The sequence below is a fragment of the Vigna angularis genome, chromosome 2, assembly GCF_016808095.1.
Source record: "Vigna angularis cultivar LongXiaoDou No.4 chromosome 2, ASM1680809v1, whole genome shotgun sequence".
Lineage (NCBI taxonomy): Eukaryota > Viridiplantae > Streptophyta > Magnoliopsida > Fabales > Fabaceae > Vigna > Vigna angularis.
Genome location: NC_068971.1, coordinates 19,499,559 through 19,516,673, shown reverse-complemented (window position 1 = coordinate 19,516,673; position 17,115 = coordinate 19,499,559). Strand labels below are relative to the sequence as shown.

The 17,115-nt window shown below is 36.4% G+C and overlaps 1 long non-coding RNA gene across 1 annotated transcript; it reads right to left on the bottom strand.

Moving 5' to 3' along the window:
* Positions 1–2,513: 2,513 nt before the first annotated feature.
* LOC128195606 (uncharacterized) lies at positions 2,514–3,271 on the bottom strand. The gene is made up of 3 exons (XR_008247281.1): positions 3,068–3,271; positions 2,879–2,960; positions 2,514–2,573 (listed from the first exon to the last, which is right to left on the bottom strand). It is a non-coding gene; the product is annotated as an uncharacterized LOC128195606 (long non-coding RNA).
* Positions 3,272–17,115: the final 13,844 nt, after the last annotated feature.

The following is a 17,115-nucleotide window of genomic DNA, read 5'->3' as shown; positions in this document are numbered from 1 at the left end:
ATTACTCCCTTTTTAATTCTTTTTCCCTTTAAACAAACAGTAAACATCCAATTCCTTGGGCATGTGACGTATTATTTGTTATCTGAGCCCAAAGGTCGCTCCCTTTTTTTATTTCCTTTTTAAATTCCAATAGAACGTCAAACTCTAGGGGGCTTCGACATGAATGGTTGTGAGCATTAATTTTGTGGTGTTACCAGAGGTTTTGAATTGACTCTATAAATATTATCCTTAACTCTATACAATTGCACAGTTTGATTGTTTTTGAATGATTCAGTTTTTAAGTTTTCCTAGAGTTGTTTTCTCCGAAATCAAATACACTGATTCTATAGAAAACAACTTCAAGAAACTTAAAGATTGAATCATATATACAATGGGACATCTACTTAATGATGATAAATGTTGTTAGTAAGAATCGAAGAGATTCACGTCAATCATTGGCACCACTCGACATATACTTTTATATGGAAAAACGCAGTTGGTTGGGCTTGATAAATGATGTGATAGAAACAAAGAGATCCATGTCATATACTACCACCACTCGACGTCCAGGTATGTTAAAACAAAGAGATACACGTCCAATATTGACACCACGCGACGTCCACGTTATTTGGGAAATACATAGCACTACAGTAAAAAAGGGCATTACCGACGACCATAATCCTTCGGAAACATCCAAAAGCCGTCGGTAATAAGCCATTACCGACGGCTTAGCGACGTCAGATGACCGTCGGTAAATCCCTTGTCGCTAACCATTACCGACGGCCTTTGCCCTTCGGTAATTACCGAGGGGCAGAAGCCTTCGGTAATTACCGAGGGGCAGAAGCCTTCGATAATTATCTACAATGTATTTTTTTAGCTGTTTTGGTTTAGTGTATTGTTGACAATCTACGCTTGAAAAATATTAATTATATATATATATATATATATATATATATATATATATATATATATATATATATATATATATATATATATAACACACGTAAACTAAACATATATAGACGTTTATTTCCCAGAAGTAATTAATATTATGCTTACAAAAAAGTGATTTAGCGAGACATAAAAAACATATAAGCCAAGTAATTTACAATCTTTGAATTCAAATTCACTAGTACTCTATATGCTTGAAACACTTGTAATCCTTGATTTTGTTTATAGACCCATTTTGGAGGTAGGCTTCTAATCCAAGATATACATTCAGGACACCCAAGAATGTGACTGTAGTTCCAAGTATCCAGTGTGCAAAGAACCAAACACTTCTTTTGGATCCCCTATGAAGAACAACAACAATAATATCATATTCATCATGTTCTATTAACAACGCTAATAAACATGTTCTATTTCTCTCAAATTAACTAAAAATTAACAATGCTAATAAACATGTTCTAAAAAATTAACCAAAATTCTAAATCTTAGTACTAACCTTATAAAACTAATATATGGCCATTAACAGATCCAGAGGCTTTCCAAATGATTTGTTGTATTCTAATTGAGATTAAATTTGATGCAGTAATCACAGCAAACATTCAATATCAAGATTCTGCAACTATACCAGAAAAAGTGTTTAAAAATTGGTGGTTTGAATGGCAATTTTACACAAACACGTTTGGACACTTAATTTTATGATTGGAACAACTTTGTTTTACCAAATGTGACTTGTTTAAACTGCCAGTGGAGGCTCAAAGCTTGGAATTCAGACTTTCTTCTTCTTTCTTTCAATTAAAACTCATAATACCTAACTAACTCTCATAATACCTAACTAACTCATAACCTCTTCTATAAGAAAATATCTTGCACATATCTCTGCCTTGTGTGAATAGTGTGCATGCGTACGTACATCTAACAACTTTTTTCTTATTTATTTATTTAGTAAGCATCTCAGTGCTCTTTTTCTGTCAAATAAATTTTACATTTCTAGTTGAATTATTTTATCTAACACTATTGAGATACCAGATAAAAAAAATGATCCATAGTTACATAAAAAGATATAAAAGTTATGGTGATGGAGAATAAAAGATCAATTTCCAGAAATATATAAGAACAAGCATATATAAGATCAATTTCCAGAAAGATAAAAGATCAATTGCTGTGGTAAATTACATCCATATATAAGAAAAGTAAATATTCAAGTTTATTTTTGGTAAAGAAATTTAGCAAGAACAAGCATTGCCATAATTGCAGTGTAATGCATCTGATATGACACTCTATGTATTGGTTGGTGAAAGCAAATTATCTTTTTCATTGAATTAATTGGACGGTGAAAAGCATGAACCCACTAATTAGATCTCTCCACTTTCTTTCCAACTGAGAAGAAGTAACCTGTCATTTACCAAATTTACATGTACTTTTTATATATAGTAAAGAATCATATTTAAATTAGAGATGATCACTAAATGACAATTAATGACGAGAATTAAAAAATAAATAAGTATAAAGGGTCTTAAGAAAGTAGTCCACAATTAAGAAACAGTAATAAAAATCCAACTCAGGATAATAGCTGGTACTGTGAGATACACAAAAAAATCACAAACCTGCATTTCAGCAGAAAATTGGTAATGCAACTCAGAATATACCTACAAAATAAAACAACAATAAAGAGAAATGAAAAAGAAGTTCATATGTTCACCTACTCCAAGCCTTTAACCATTATTGAAATAAATACACTCTATCACATAAAAGAAGCTTACGTCATTCACTTCTTATACACTCATTTGACCAACAGCTTGAGTTAAAAAAATTCTTATTTAGAAAAATGAACCAAGGCAATGGAAGATTGTAGAAAATTTATCTGCCTTACCATCAAACTTCAAAAGGAAACGAAGATATTAATCATAAACTATTAACTCATAATCTTGGGGGAATAAAATCAACTCAATACCTCTGGTGGATATGCATCTCCACTGAAATTGTTCATAAGAATCCACTGATAGTTTCCTGTAAATGTTGCCCGTCCAACCATCCTGGTTAACAACAAAAGATGGAACTTGAGTAAGATGGGAATGAGAAGGAAAACACTTCAAATATTGATAATGATAAGCAATGAAAAGGCAAAATAGGGAGGACCAACCCTTCTCCAGCAATACTGACTGAATTATTCAACATCATTTTGTTAATCAATCCACCGACTCTGTCCTCCTCCTGAATCCCCAGTTGAGACTCAGAAGAAAACCAGCACCCTTCCCCGTCTCGGTATGGAAAATTAGACACCCCAACAGTACGTGGAGGGAAAGGAGATGGCAAGGGTTCATAGTAGTGATCTTCCCAGATTAACAGCCTGACAAGTAAACCATACTCAGTTAACTGAAACAAACAAACCATAGCTGCAATCAGGGCATAAAGACAAAGCATAATATTTTGGCATCTACTTGGCAGGTTAGAAAACAATGTGGGAAATCAAACACAAAAGTTAGAAGACTCAAAGCATCATGGTGATTAGTATTAAATAGAGAGATTATAAGATTAACCGACAACGTTTCAAATTAGCTCAAGAAGAAAAGGGTCATATTTTTATTATCGACACAAGAAGATAAGACCAAACAAAATCAAACAAGTACTGAATCAATAGATAGTGCCTTTACAAATCAAGGAAAATAAACTTCTTTTTAGTTAAAAAAACAAACTTATGTTTTAAAGAAACAAAAGCTTCTTGAAATCCTTCCACATGCATGCTCTTCCCACATGGTCAACCTATTTTAACCCAATTCTTTCTCTTTTTCTTTTTCTTTTCTTTCTTCCTCATAAAGCTTGTAGGACCATCCTTAACTCCTATTCTTAACTTTCTTATTTCTTCTACATTCTAAAAAGTTGCACAACCCTTACTTATGCATAGACCTGAAACCATTCATTCCTTTCTTTAACTCAAACAACCACTTTCTTTCTTTCCAATATCTCTATCATATTCTTCTAAAACTAGCAGACCTAACCTCTTTATTTCCTCTTCTCTCTTCTTCCACGTCTTACAACATTCACACTCTTCTTTTCTCCTTCATCTATTTCCTTTATCACCAATACGCCCTTATACTCTAAACCTCCTCACTCATCATTCAACTCATTCCCACGCTGCATTCTAACCTTTCTCTCTTGATCCTATGAACATGTCACACACTAGGTTTACCGAATCCAAGAAGAGACCGAGAGTGGATCCCGTGTCTGCTTTTTTCCCAATAAAAATACTCTCCTCATTCACACAATCACATTTTACATATAAAAGTTCATCATATCAATGTCATTTGTTCCCTCATGCATATTCATACATAAATCAATATAAACAAAGTTACTCTCATTACATAGAACTTTTCCAAACACGAGAGAAAACACAAAAGCACCATAAAACATCCACCCAAAACTCATATTCATTTATGTAACCCATCGTGCATTAGATATAACTTTGTTCTCCCCTTACCTAGACTTTTCTTGAGCTTGCTAACCACTTTAACCTCTTACGGTTTTGATGGTAAGAGCACTACCGCTTCTCCCCTCTTGCTCGATCAACCACTCTTCCACCAGCCTTCAACAAAAAACCTCAACCGGAGGACCAACCCTTCACGAAAATCCTCCAAAAGAGATCTCCTCACATATAGGGAAGGCCTTCTATGATAGTAGAGCACCGATCTTCTCCATGAACGACTTCGAGAAGAAGAGTGATTACAAAGGGACGCGCTGGTTCTGATCTAAAGCCTCATCGACGGTAGAGCCGAGAAACATGATAATCTCGAGAGTCACCTAATCGCGATCTTATCCCCTTCGCAGACCGGCAGAGCCACCACAAAAATAGTCGTAGCGCGTCTTGCTACCTCCATCACCATCACAATGCTATTCGCTCCAGATCTACCAACCTTCAATGAGACTGTCGTTGCCGCCATGTTCTGAACATCTCCCACGAACCCCGAAACCTGCGTCAACGAACCCAGCCGCAGAACCCCCAAATCGGCGTCAACCAACCCAATTGCAAAACCACCAAACCAGCCTCAGCGAACCTAGGCGTAGAACCCCCAAACCGCCATCTTCAATTCCAGCCAAAGAATCCCCAAATCAGTGTCAACCAACCAACCCTTTGTCCCAGAATCGCTCAATATTGGAGGGCACCGGCAGAATAGGGAAGGGAAGGGGAAGCTTCAGAGAAGAGAACAAAGGGGAGGAAAATTGGAAAATTTGGAGAAAATGACGAAGCGTGAAGAAAATGAAAATGGGGAACGAAAACCCCAATATTAGACTTAAATTAGCGAGAACGTTACAGACGGCTTCAAAGCCTTCGGTAATCATCTTAATACCGAGGGCTTCAAAGCCTTCGGTAATATGCCGTCTGTAAATCGCGTTTTTCCAGTAGTGTAGGGATGTCGTTTTTCTTCAGTATTTGACGTAAAATTATTTGAAGGATTTCTAAAAGAAATCCAATTTTACAGAACATAGGTTCATAAATGAAAACGAAACAAAGGAAAAACATAATAACACTAAACATAGGAAAAAAATGAAAATCAAATGACGAAAAGATTCGCGGGATTACTAAAATGTAAAAGGATTTTTGTGAATGGATGTTGTAGCATTTTGAAAGGGTGCAAAATCCAAATCTCTCAATGTTTTTCTTTGGATTTCTATCACTCTTTCAAGCTCTTCGCAATGACAAAGAATCAAACCACAAGGAAATTACTCGCTTTTGTGAACTTGAAAGAGATGATAGCAAAACAAAGAAAAGCATAATAACACTAAACATAGGAAAAAAAAATGAAAATCTAACCACGAAAAGATCCATGGGATAGTTAAAATATAGAAGGATTTTGTTGAATGGAGGTTGTAGCGTTTTGAAAGGGTGTGAAATCCAAATGTATCAACCTCTTCTTTGTGTTTCTATCACTCCTTCAAGCTTTTCAACATGAGAAACAACCAAAACCACAAAGAAATGACTCACTTTTGTCACCTTGAAAGAGCAGATTCATGTCAATTATTAAAAAAATTCGACGTCTGCTAGAGAATATGTTTTAAATTCATAAGTTTTAACATTTTCCTGTGGTTTTCTACCACACCTTCATCGTTAACGAAGAAATGTCTTCGTTTAGTAGAGGAATTGATAGCAAACCAAACGAAAAAGTTAACATGAATTTTGTTATGGAAGTTCTGTAGTTTAGTGAAGGAGGAGTAACGTTTTGAAAGGATGCGAAATCCAAATCTATCAACCTTTTCCTTTGGTTTTCTATACTCTTTCAAGCTTTTTTGTGTCCTTAAAGGAGATAACAGAAAACACAAAGAAAAAAATTAACAGATGAAGTTCATAGCATAAATTTTATAAATGCATGTCTACAGGTTATCTAAGGCTCTGAAACTGTATTTATAGAAAACAAGAATGACTGTTGGGAAGAGCCTGATATGGGGTGACCCTTGGCTTCAATAATAAAAGGCAGTGCGAAGGCAAAGGTCGCTCCTTTTTTTCCTTTTCCTTTTTAAATTTGTTGAAACAATCGGAACCGATATTGCGCAGCGGAAATAACAAGACTCAGAGTACGATACAAATTGTTAAAAGTAAAGAGCTTGTTCGGTCAATTTTAAAAAATGGTTCCTTTAATTTTCTCTTAAACGTTTTATCAAACATTTGATGTGTAGAATATGTAAAGAGTGTAGGGAGTAGAAAAAATCACACAGTAGATTTTTATCATGGTTCGAATCAAAAGATTCTACATCCAAATGTTAATCACTATTAAAAGTGATTAACGATTTCACCAAAAGCAGTTTTACAGATTACAAAATAGTGAATGAAATAAGAATGGTAAAACCTTCCTTCGACGAACGAACGAGAAGGAAAGTTCCTTCGACAAACGAATTGGAAGCAAGCAGCGAACACTTTCCTTTGAAAGACGAACTGGAACAGTGCAATAGAAAATCTTCCTTCGACCAACGAACCAGAAGAAAAACAGCTCTGCCAACTTGAAGAGAACCGCTCTGACCTTTGACACACAAAGCGCAAGCTTCTCCTATTCACAAGACTTGACAAGGGCAATGAACTAATAATTTGAGAACTTCCTCATATCACACTTTATTCTCAAGTGACTTAGATTCACCCTCTAAGGGTTTTTGGACCACTATATATAGCTCACAAGTCTGAATTTAAAAAGAAACAATACAACTTCCAGTGATAATCGATTATTGTAAGTAATAATCGATTATTTAAGTCCGTTACAAGGTTTTCAAAAAAGTGATAATCGATTATTCTGAGGAATAATCAATTATCTATGAGACTTGGACGATTCTCATCCAGACCAAGATATTCGATTATTTCAAGCAATAATCGATTATCTGCGAGAGCAATGATTTTTCAGCAAGGCTCGTGATAATCGATTATTACATCACATAATCGATTATATGCGCAGATATCCTAAAGATAGTAAATTTCTAAGTGTTTACATGTTCAAAGTTATTCCTAATACATTTCCAGTCTACAAAAGTGCTTTTAGATAAATTACAACTTCATTCTTCGAGTTCTTCACTTGCAACATCATCAAAATCATTATCTATAAAAATATCAATGCACCTCATTGGTAACAAACTCCCCCTTTTTGATGATGATAAAAAAATATTTGTTTAAAAGCAACTTTGTGTTATCTGCAAAAACAAATTCAAACTCACAAAGAAACAAGTTAGTAGTAAATGCACTATGAATTTGTTCTTCTCCCCCTTTTTTATCAGAAACAAAAGGAGTAAACATCTCCCCCTTAAAAGGTGCACCCCCTCTTTTAAATAATGTATGCACTAATTTAAAACAGAATTGGAACAAGAGAGCATTTTATTTAATTTGAGAGAAAGTGTCATACATAGATATTTAGAAGCATCTTAATAATTTAAAACAAAACAAACACAAGCAAACAAAGAAACAATAGGCCTAAAGTTTAAAATTCTGGACTGGGTGGTCTTTCTGGAGGATGAATATTGAGATGATTTTCAATGTTCCTAAAAGTGTGTCAAATTCGTTGAACTGATCAATCACATATTCTTCATGAGTTTGCAGCCTCTCAAAGATTTGATCAAAATGAGCTTGTTGAGCAAGTCTCATGTCCTCTAGTTGTTTGGACAACCTGACAAAATGTTCCTCCATGGATAGGGTGGAAGATGAAGGCATTTGGGAAGGACCAGCATCAAAAGGAGCAGCAGCTCTTACTGGTTCAGCCATGTAAGCGTCCATATCATCATCTTCATTATTTTGGTGATCGTTATCCTTGTGAATGATCACACGTCCACGAGTAACAAAACCCATTTGACAAAATGTTGTCTCCCCAATTTTAGTACCAATTGCTCGGATGGTTTGAGTGAGCTCTCCGTCCACATTCACTCCTTTGTATTCAAGAATTCTAGAAATGAGGAGTGCATAAGGAAGATGATGAGCATGATACTTTTTAGACTTCAGCATAGTGTCTTCAGAACACTGAGCATGATTTGTGGCATGGGGCACAAAAGCCACACAATCAGATAATGAATTAAGCGTTCTTCAACTTTGAAACCGCCCACCAGTAATGGACAACAATTTGTTTGCTGTTCAGGATGACGGAGAAAAGATTGGAAGACAAGAAGTCGGTTGAAATCTGGCATCCCAAGATGGACTTTCACAACATCATCCTAAATGGTGAGCTGTGAAACATTTGTCCAAACGTCATCATCCAAAATAATGGGAACCCCTTTTACCTTTGTTGTGATGATTCCCTCGTGGTACTTCAGGTTGAAGTAGAACACTCAAATGAGATTAGGATATATGCACCCCTTTTGTTCTACGAGATGAGTGAGACCTTGAGCCCTAAAAAGATCAGGGAATTGAAAGCCATAAAATCGATAGAAATCTAGTCGGATGAATTTCACAGCCATGATCCGACGCTCTTGCATGAAGTGAATGTATTCAGCATGCTCTTCTTGATCAGAGATCCATCCTTCAATGGTTGCTAGGCGAGGAACACGGGGTCTAATGAAGAAGCTCAATCAGCCCTTCTGTGAGGTCTCCTTGATTCAGCCATGGCAAGATGAGAGAAATTGGTTATGTGAAAAGTGATGAGAGAAAGAGGGAGTTTTTGATGCAATAATGAGTTGGACAGAGTTTTGGGTGCAGAGGAGTGGCTGATAATCGATTATGAGGGGTTATTTATAGGAAGGATTCGAAAACTAGTCGTTTATGGCCGTTTATAACCGTGGTAACGGCTCTATTTTGGGCTCTGCCTCGATTATTGTAGGTAATAATCGATTATCTGCTCATGACTATCCAGATTTCAATGCAAGTTAGAATAATCGATTATGACTTGTAATAATCAATTATTAGCGAATGAAAATATTTTCTACAAGCTCAAAATAATCGATTATTTTCCCATAATAATCGATTAAATACGCTAGAAGTACGAAAAACTTAAAAAGGTCATGAATCTTAAGATTAAGACATATCTATAACTTCTAATTCTCTTCTAAGATCATAGAACCTATCCTTAGGCAAGACTTTTGTAAGAATGTCTATTAATTGGTGCAAAGTATGAATATATTCTATCTTGCAGTCCCCCTTTTGGATATGATCTCTTAAGAAGTGATGCCTAATCTCTATATGCTTAGTTCTAGAGTGCATTATAGGGTTCTTGGTTAGGTTTATTGCACTAGTGTTATCACATTTCAGAGGAATGTGATCAAGGAAGATATCAAAGTCCTCCAATTGTTGTTTCATCCACAAGATTTGGGCACAATAGTAACCTGCTGCTATATATTCAGCTTCAGTGGTAGACAAGGCTACACACGCTTGTTTCTTTGAGTGCTAAGAAACTAAAGAGCATCCCATAAAATGACAAGTGCCACTAGTACTTTTTCTATCTATTCTACAACCCCCATAATCTGCATCAGAATAACCTATCAAACTAGGTGTAGCATCAGAGGGATACCAAAGTCCAAAGGAGGCGGTTCCCTTAAGTTATTTTAAAACTCTCTTAACCATAGTTGATGACAAATTTCTGAACACCGAAAACGACACCAAAAACTTGTAACCTCGGCAAGTGTGACCGAATCGTATCAAGTAATAAACTTGGTAAGACCAAGTATCATTCTCCCAAAGGACTCACAGCCTAGTTAGTTATATCACTTCTTGATTATTTAAGACTTGTGAAAATAAACAAATTCTTGAGGTTTCAAATGCAAAAGACAAAAAGTAAACATGTATGCATGAGTTTTAATCAATGGAAAGAAGAACACAAACACTTGGAACGAATTATATGGATGAGTATGTTGTTGGGGTAATCAATTTCATCTTATCCACTCTCATATATTTAGGAATTCATCATTCTTTTCATCAATGTTAATGCCACTCTCTAATTTACCTTAAACCCGATGTCTCAGCGAAGAAAGCCTAATCATAATCACTAGTTTACAATGTCTTGTCTCCCTAGCAATTAATTATGCATTATGGTGAACGAAAGCTTAACGACAACCAACCATCATATTCCTATGTCTAGGTTTATACTACTGTTGGGAGAGTTTCCCCGGATCTAGATTTTAGCGTATGTGTCCATATCAATAAAACCAATAATCATAACATCGAATGAGTTAAACAATGCATGCTTTGAGCAAAGAAGAAAAACCCTAACTAATCATGAAAGAAAGCATGTATCATAAATATGATGTTTAAAGACAAAATTCCATATATGAGAGCTTCAAAAGATTACATTGATTCCCCAACAACAATACAAATTTTACTTCACCATATTCATGGTGAAACTAGATGAACAATAATGAAAGAATGGAAGAGATAGAAAAACCCTAGAAAGAGAAGAGGAGAGTCGTCACCATCTGCAATTCTACCCCCAAGGGGTGAAAAGTGTGTTTTGCGTCTTCTCCAACCAAAGATACAAACCCTAGGACGTCCTAAAGCTTATATACTATTCTAAAAAATACAGAAAATTAGGCCCAAGCCCATAAAAGTAACAGAAAACCGGTCTAAGCCCATTTAGAATGGCGTTCAACGGTATTTTACTATTGAGCGGTACTAGCGCATGATCCATTTTGCCCCCAGCTGCTGTTTTATTCCTCAGCGGCGATTTCGGCACCTGAAAACTGCCGCTCAACGCAAAATTACCGCTCAACGCCAGTCGGTCGCAACTTTTTCTATATTCTGGTTGACTTTTCAGCATTCTGGTGGACTGGTTGACTTTTTTGGTTGACTAGTTGACTTTTCTGGTTTCTGATTGACTTTTCAACATTCCAATCATTCGGTACTTCAATTCTTCTTTTAAATCATTCAATTAGCCTACAAAATCAAGGGAATCTTGCACAAAACCATTAAATTCACCTTCAACTCTCTTATTCACAAAACTAAAGCAAAAATATGAGTTCAAGCTAATTTCTAAGTCTTAAAGGTTGCTTTTGGTATCAATTTTAAGCATAAAAATAACGGTTTTTCAACCGTTATCAGTAGTCAAATGAGACTCCTTGGGATTTGCTTGGTACCTAGCACATACACAAACACTCTACATAATACCAAGTCTACTAGCAGTAAGATACAACAAAGATCCTATCATCCGTCTATACATAGTTTGATTTACTTCTTCTCTAGAGTCATCCTTATCTAAGTAACAAGAGGTTGCCATAGGGGTATTGGCTTCTTTACAGGTGTCCATTCCAAACTTCTTAAGTACTTCCCTACAATACTTGGTTTGGGAAACGAAAGTTCCACCTTCCATTTGTTTAATTTGTAATCCTAAGAAGAAATTTAGTTCACCCATCATAGACATCTGAAATTTACCTTGCATTATATTTATAAAACCCTCACATAACGAATCATCAGTAGATCCAAAGATAATATCATCCACATACACTTGAACAAGTCAAATATGTTTTCCCCGGCAACGGCACCAAAATTTGATGCGGCTGTCGCGGCCCATCAAATTTGATGTGCAAATAAAGAATGCAGTATAGTGCTAGGAAGTGACTCCTAGGTCGTCTCTCAAGGACCAAATGTGGTTCGAGACTTAGGTCAAACACGCAGTGGGGGGAGTTTTGAAAATGTTTTTGCAAGGAAAATAAATGGAACTTAAATCACGAAATTAAACATAAGTAAATAGAACTGAAAACATTAAAATAAATGTGAAAAACTTTACATAATATGAAGGTTCCATAACGTTATTCATCGAATATTAGTAGCCTTGTTTCTATGCAAGATTTAAGTTAGTTGGTTTAAAGTCTCATGATTGTCATGTCTTAATGCAACAACTTTTACCAGTAGCTATTCGAGCAATATTACCTGCATCTGTTAGAGGTATTCTCACACGTTTGAGTTTGTTTTTCAGTGCCATTTGCAAGAAAGTTGTCGATCCTCGACAGTTAGATGATTTGCAAAATGAGGTCATCAAACTATTGTGCCAATTGGAAATGTATTTCTCACCCTCAGTTTTTGATATTATGGTTCATTTGATTGTCTATCTAGTGAGAGAAATTTGAATATGCGGGCTAGTTTTCTTGAGGTGGATGTACCGGGTTGAAAGATACATGAAGATCTTCAAGGGATATGTTAAGAATCAATTGAGACTGGAAGCTTCAATTATAGAGCGCTACATTATAGAGGAAGCCATTGAATTATGCTCAAGTTATATGCCAAGTTGTGAACCAATGGCACTTCCAAAGAATAGACATGAAGACAAACGTGAAGGAAAGTGAGTTCGAGGAGTGAAGATTGAAAGTATTAGTGGAAAAGTAGTCAATCAAGCTCATTTGTACATTTTAAACAACACAGAGGATGTTATTCCTTACATTTCACAACACATTGATGAAATTAAGTCTGCACATCCACGTATGAGTGAAAAGTGGACACTTCATGAACATAACAAATCCTTTTTAACTTGGTTTAAGAAAAAGATTTACGCGACTCCAAATGTTTCTGAAAATCTATTGAGACTAGCTCGTGGACCTAACACCGATGTGATAACTTTCGGCGTCTATTACATAAACAATTACTTGTTCTATTCAAAGGAGGAAGTTGATAAAAGCAGAGTTCAAAATAGTGGAGTTACCCTACAAGCTGAGGCTGTACACTTTTCCAGTTCCAAGGATAAGAATCCAATCACAACATCAATGAGTTATTTTGGAATAATACAAGAAATTTGGGAAGTTGATTGTGTCACTTTTAGAGTTTCAGTTTTCAAGTGTAAATGGGTTGATAGTAATTCTGATGTGGTGATAGAGGACCTTAGATTCACTTTGGTTGATCTTAACAAAATGAGTTACAAGGATGAATAATTTATTATGGCTAGTCAAGCAAGACAAATATTCTATGTTACTGACCCAATGAATCATAAATGGTCAGTGGTGTTGGAAGGCAGAGCCATGCACACAACTGATGATGAAGACTCTCTACATATACTTGAGACAAGCTCCTTCTCATTAAGAACCATTGAAAATAAGGTTAATGATGTACCCGATGAAATACATGCAACTCGATGTGATCACAACGAAGGCATATGGGAGAAATAGGTTTCTTTTTATTGTTTTAATTACTTAGACAATTTATTTATTTTGTCTGTTCTAACTTTAATTTACTAATTCTTTGTAAACAGGTATGACGAGCTTTGGATCAGGTCGGACGGGAGGACGTGGTAGATATGTGACTAGGATGCCTAAGGTCACATCCCATCGGGTTGCAGAGTAGAAGTTGACGGTGGAGTTTGATCCCCGATCGGGTGCTCCTAGAGGGGCACATGCAGAAAAATTTAGGAGTTACTTGGGCACATTGGCAAAAACACATGTCTCTATTGTCGTTAACTGTCTGGATGATGTCCTAGAGGTTGAGAAAAATCTACTATGGCAGGTTATTTTTGTATGTTTAAGATGTTTTACTTCCATCATTGACTTATTTTTTGTTGAACATGCTTTAACATAAATTTTGTTTTTAACAGCAAAATTAGAATATTCCTAATGATGAGAGGATAAGGAAAAAGTCTTTATCCCATAGTCCGATGGAGGGACTTCAAGACTAGACTGACACATCTATACGTCTTTGGCTCTAAACAGAACGACACTCCTTGTGCAAAATATAAAAAAATAACTAAGGAGGAGTGGGTGCAGTTTAAAGCATCTAGACTTTCTGATGACTGGTAGGTATGTTTTTTAATATTTTTCTCTTGTCATAGAAGATGCTAATTTATGATTTATGCTTAATAATTTTAATTGTTTCATAGGAGAAAATGATAGCCTCCCAGCACAATGATGAGTCAATATTTTATTCACTTCACTTAGCTTATTGTGCTAGAATTAATCAGGAAATTGTGCTTAAATGTCCGGTATTTTTCTGTTTTAGCTAATTGTGCTTAATTTGACCAAAAATTCTTATTTTAATTAATTTGAATTATTTGAGCTAATTATTTTTATTATTAATTGTAGGAAAATTGTTGGATAATATTTGGGACATTTTGGAGGTCAAAAGAAAATGTGACATCAATTTTGTTTAAACTAAAAAGAGAGAGAGGTGTGAATTTACTTTTTGGAGGTGCATGAGGTAATTTATGAGCTTAGCTTTGGAGAGGGGGTGCACACGGAGATAGACGTCCAGGCATCTGCACACGTATACGGCCCACAAGAAAATAAGAAGATGCTGTCCAGTGTTGGAAGGGAGGTGCACACGGTATTTGCTTGGTCTGGTCCAGCAAGGCTACGGAGAGAAGGATCCAACAATTCACGCGGAGCTTCATTTTCTATCAACTTCTCACGGTCCATCTTGGAAGCAAAGTCCAGCAGCCTCCACGTCCAACATTTGCGCATCCAGCATGTGGCAGCAAGGAAGAGGCCCACGTGAGAGAAGGAGTGTCCAACAACACTTCACTCCACGCACATGGTCACAACCCATGATCAAGCAGCCACGTTGAGGAGACGTCCAGGGGCACACTTGGAGGGCTCCAGCCGCCACCTCCAGGTACTTTCTTCGAAGAAGTTTTTATTGAATGGGACAGTGAGAAGCATGGGAACGTTCAGCTGAATGTGCAGCGGTGCACACGTGGAGTTGGAAAGGAGGTGTCACGGTTTGGCTAGGAGAAACACGTTTCATTCTTGTTAGAAGCACAGTGATTTAAATGGTGATTTTCACTTAGAAGAAACCAATAAAGGCTTTATTTGCATTTTATTATGTGGCTTGCTTTAAAAATTTCGGTGTTGACTTCATTTAGGATTTGCTTTGCTTAAGCAGTGGTTTTGTTTGGTTTTAAATAGATGTGTTTGTTGGTTTATTATGTTTTAATGCTAGCACCGAGAATCTTTTATACCATATACATTTAAATGCATTTAGTTTGGAAGCAGCGTATTCATTTTTTTTAGCTCACTGTTCACGAAATTTTCTTTTTAGATTATTGTTTTCGATGATGGAAGTGGGTGGCAAGCTACTGCAATCAACGTTCCATTTTCATGGCTTAACCGTAGCTTCTTCTATTCTAGTTGAATAATATGTTATTTTTATTTATTTTAATTTTTTTATTTTATCAATTGCTTTTTGAGTGAGTCATACAAGTTTCTTTGATTTAGTTGTAATGGTAGCTTAATAGACCAATGATTTAATTTTGTATTTGATATCGTTTTTTTTTATTTACATTTTATGTTTGCATTCGTGTTTTATTCAAGTTCATCCGCAATCGCAAAAACACTTTCAAAATCCCTTTTTCCGTGTGTGATCTGAGACTAGAACCCAAATTGGTCCTTGAGAGACGACCTAGGAGTCACTGCCTAGTCTATACTGCATTCTTTTATGCACAACTTTTGTGTGAGGTGCGACCCTCTCATCAAAATGGCGCCGTTGCCGGGGACCAACGGTTCAGTCTTAGGTCTTTTTGTTGTGTTTGTGTGTGTTGTGTTTTGTCTTGTGTTGTGATGTTATGTTCTGTTTTGTGTGTGCGTGTTGCATGTATAAATGTGTTGTGTTTTATTTGTTTCGTGATTTTTAGTATTCTTCTTTCACCATGTCTACCTATTTTGATTATGTGAATACTGCTTCTTTTGCTTGTGCCTCTAATTACGATTCTCCTTCTGCATGTTACTCTGATTTTAATTCTGCTGATTTTTATGCTGAGAACAATATGACCCATCCTCCAACTTCTGAGAGCTCTCTTTGGGAGCCGGTTCCACCTAATGAGGATGGTGATCATTTAGTTCTCACCACTGGACTGATGAATTTGTTGCCCAAGTTTTATGGTCTTGCAGATGAATGCCCACATGAACATTTGGATAGGTTTTATCGAATCTGCTCTTTAATGAAACTTCCAAATGTCCCGGACAATCTAGTTTTCTTAAGGGCATTCCCGCACTCATTAGAAAGAGCAGCAAAAGATTGGAAAGACTCTCTTCCTCCAGGATCCATTACCAGATGGGAAGATCTTGAGCATAAATTTCTGAGCAAATTCTCCCATGTGCAAGATGGATACGACAACGGTCTTGGATGGAATGACCCTACCTTGGGATGGTACAATGCTCCACAACATCAATATCAAGAACCACCATTCCAGAGTACTTTCATGCCTCCACTAGTCCAGCAATATTAGAGTCAGCAATATGATGCTTCTGCCGAAATAGCTCCTCAACCTTCTATTTCTGAGCCTACATTGCAGGAGTTATTGGAGCAGTTGACCATGCAGAACCTGCAGTTTCAGCAAGAGACCAGAGCGTCCATTCAGAGCTTGAATGACCAGATAGGGCAGATGGCTACTCAATTAAATCAGGAACAGTCTCAAGATTCAGAGTTACCATTTCAGACTGTTCAGATTCCAGATGATGATGATAGTGGCATCAACAGAGAAGATGGGGAGAAGAGTCATGAGCTTACTACTGTGCCATCTACTTTCCCATCATCCTATGTCCCTACCCTTCCACCTGAGGAGACTGATGATTATTTTGAGGAGCAGGCAGAAATAAGCAGCTATCCTGAACCAGGTAGACCACCTTCATCTTCCCACACTCTACCAATCTTCAAGGAAGAGGAGGTAAGCATACCTCAGGATGATTATGTCTGTGATGATTATGTTCATGATTATGTTGTTCATGATTATGCTGTTGAGAGGTACGTTGATGATCATATTGTTGCTGAGCATGTTTTTAATTCTCCCTCTGTGCATGATGAGAACCACTTTTTGATATCACATCCGAATG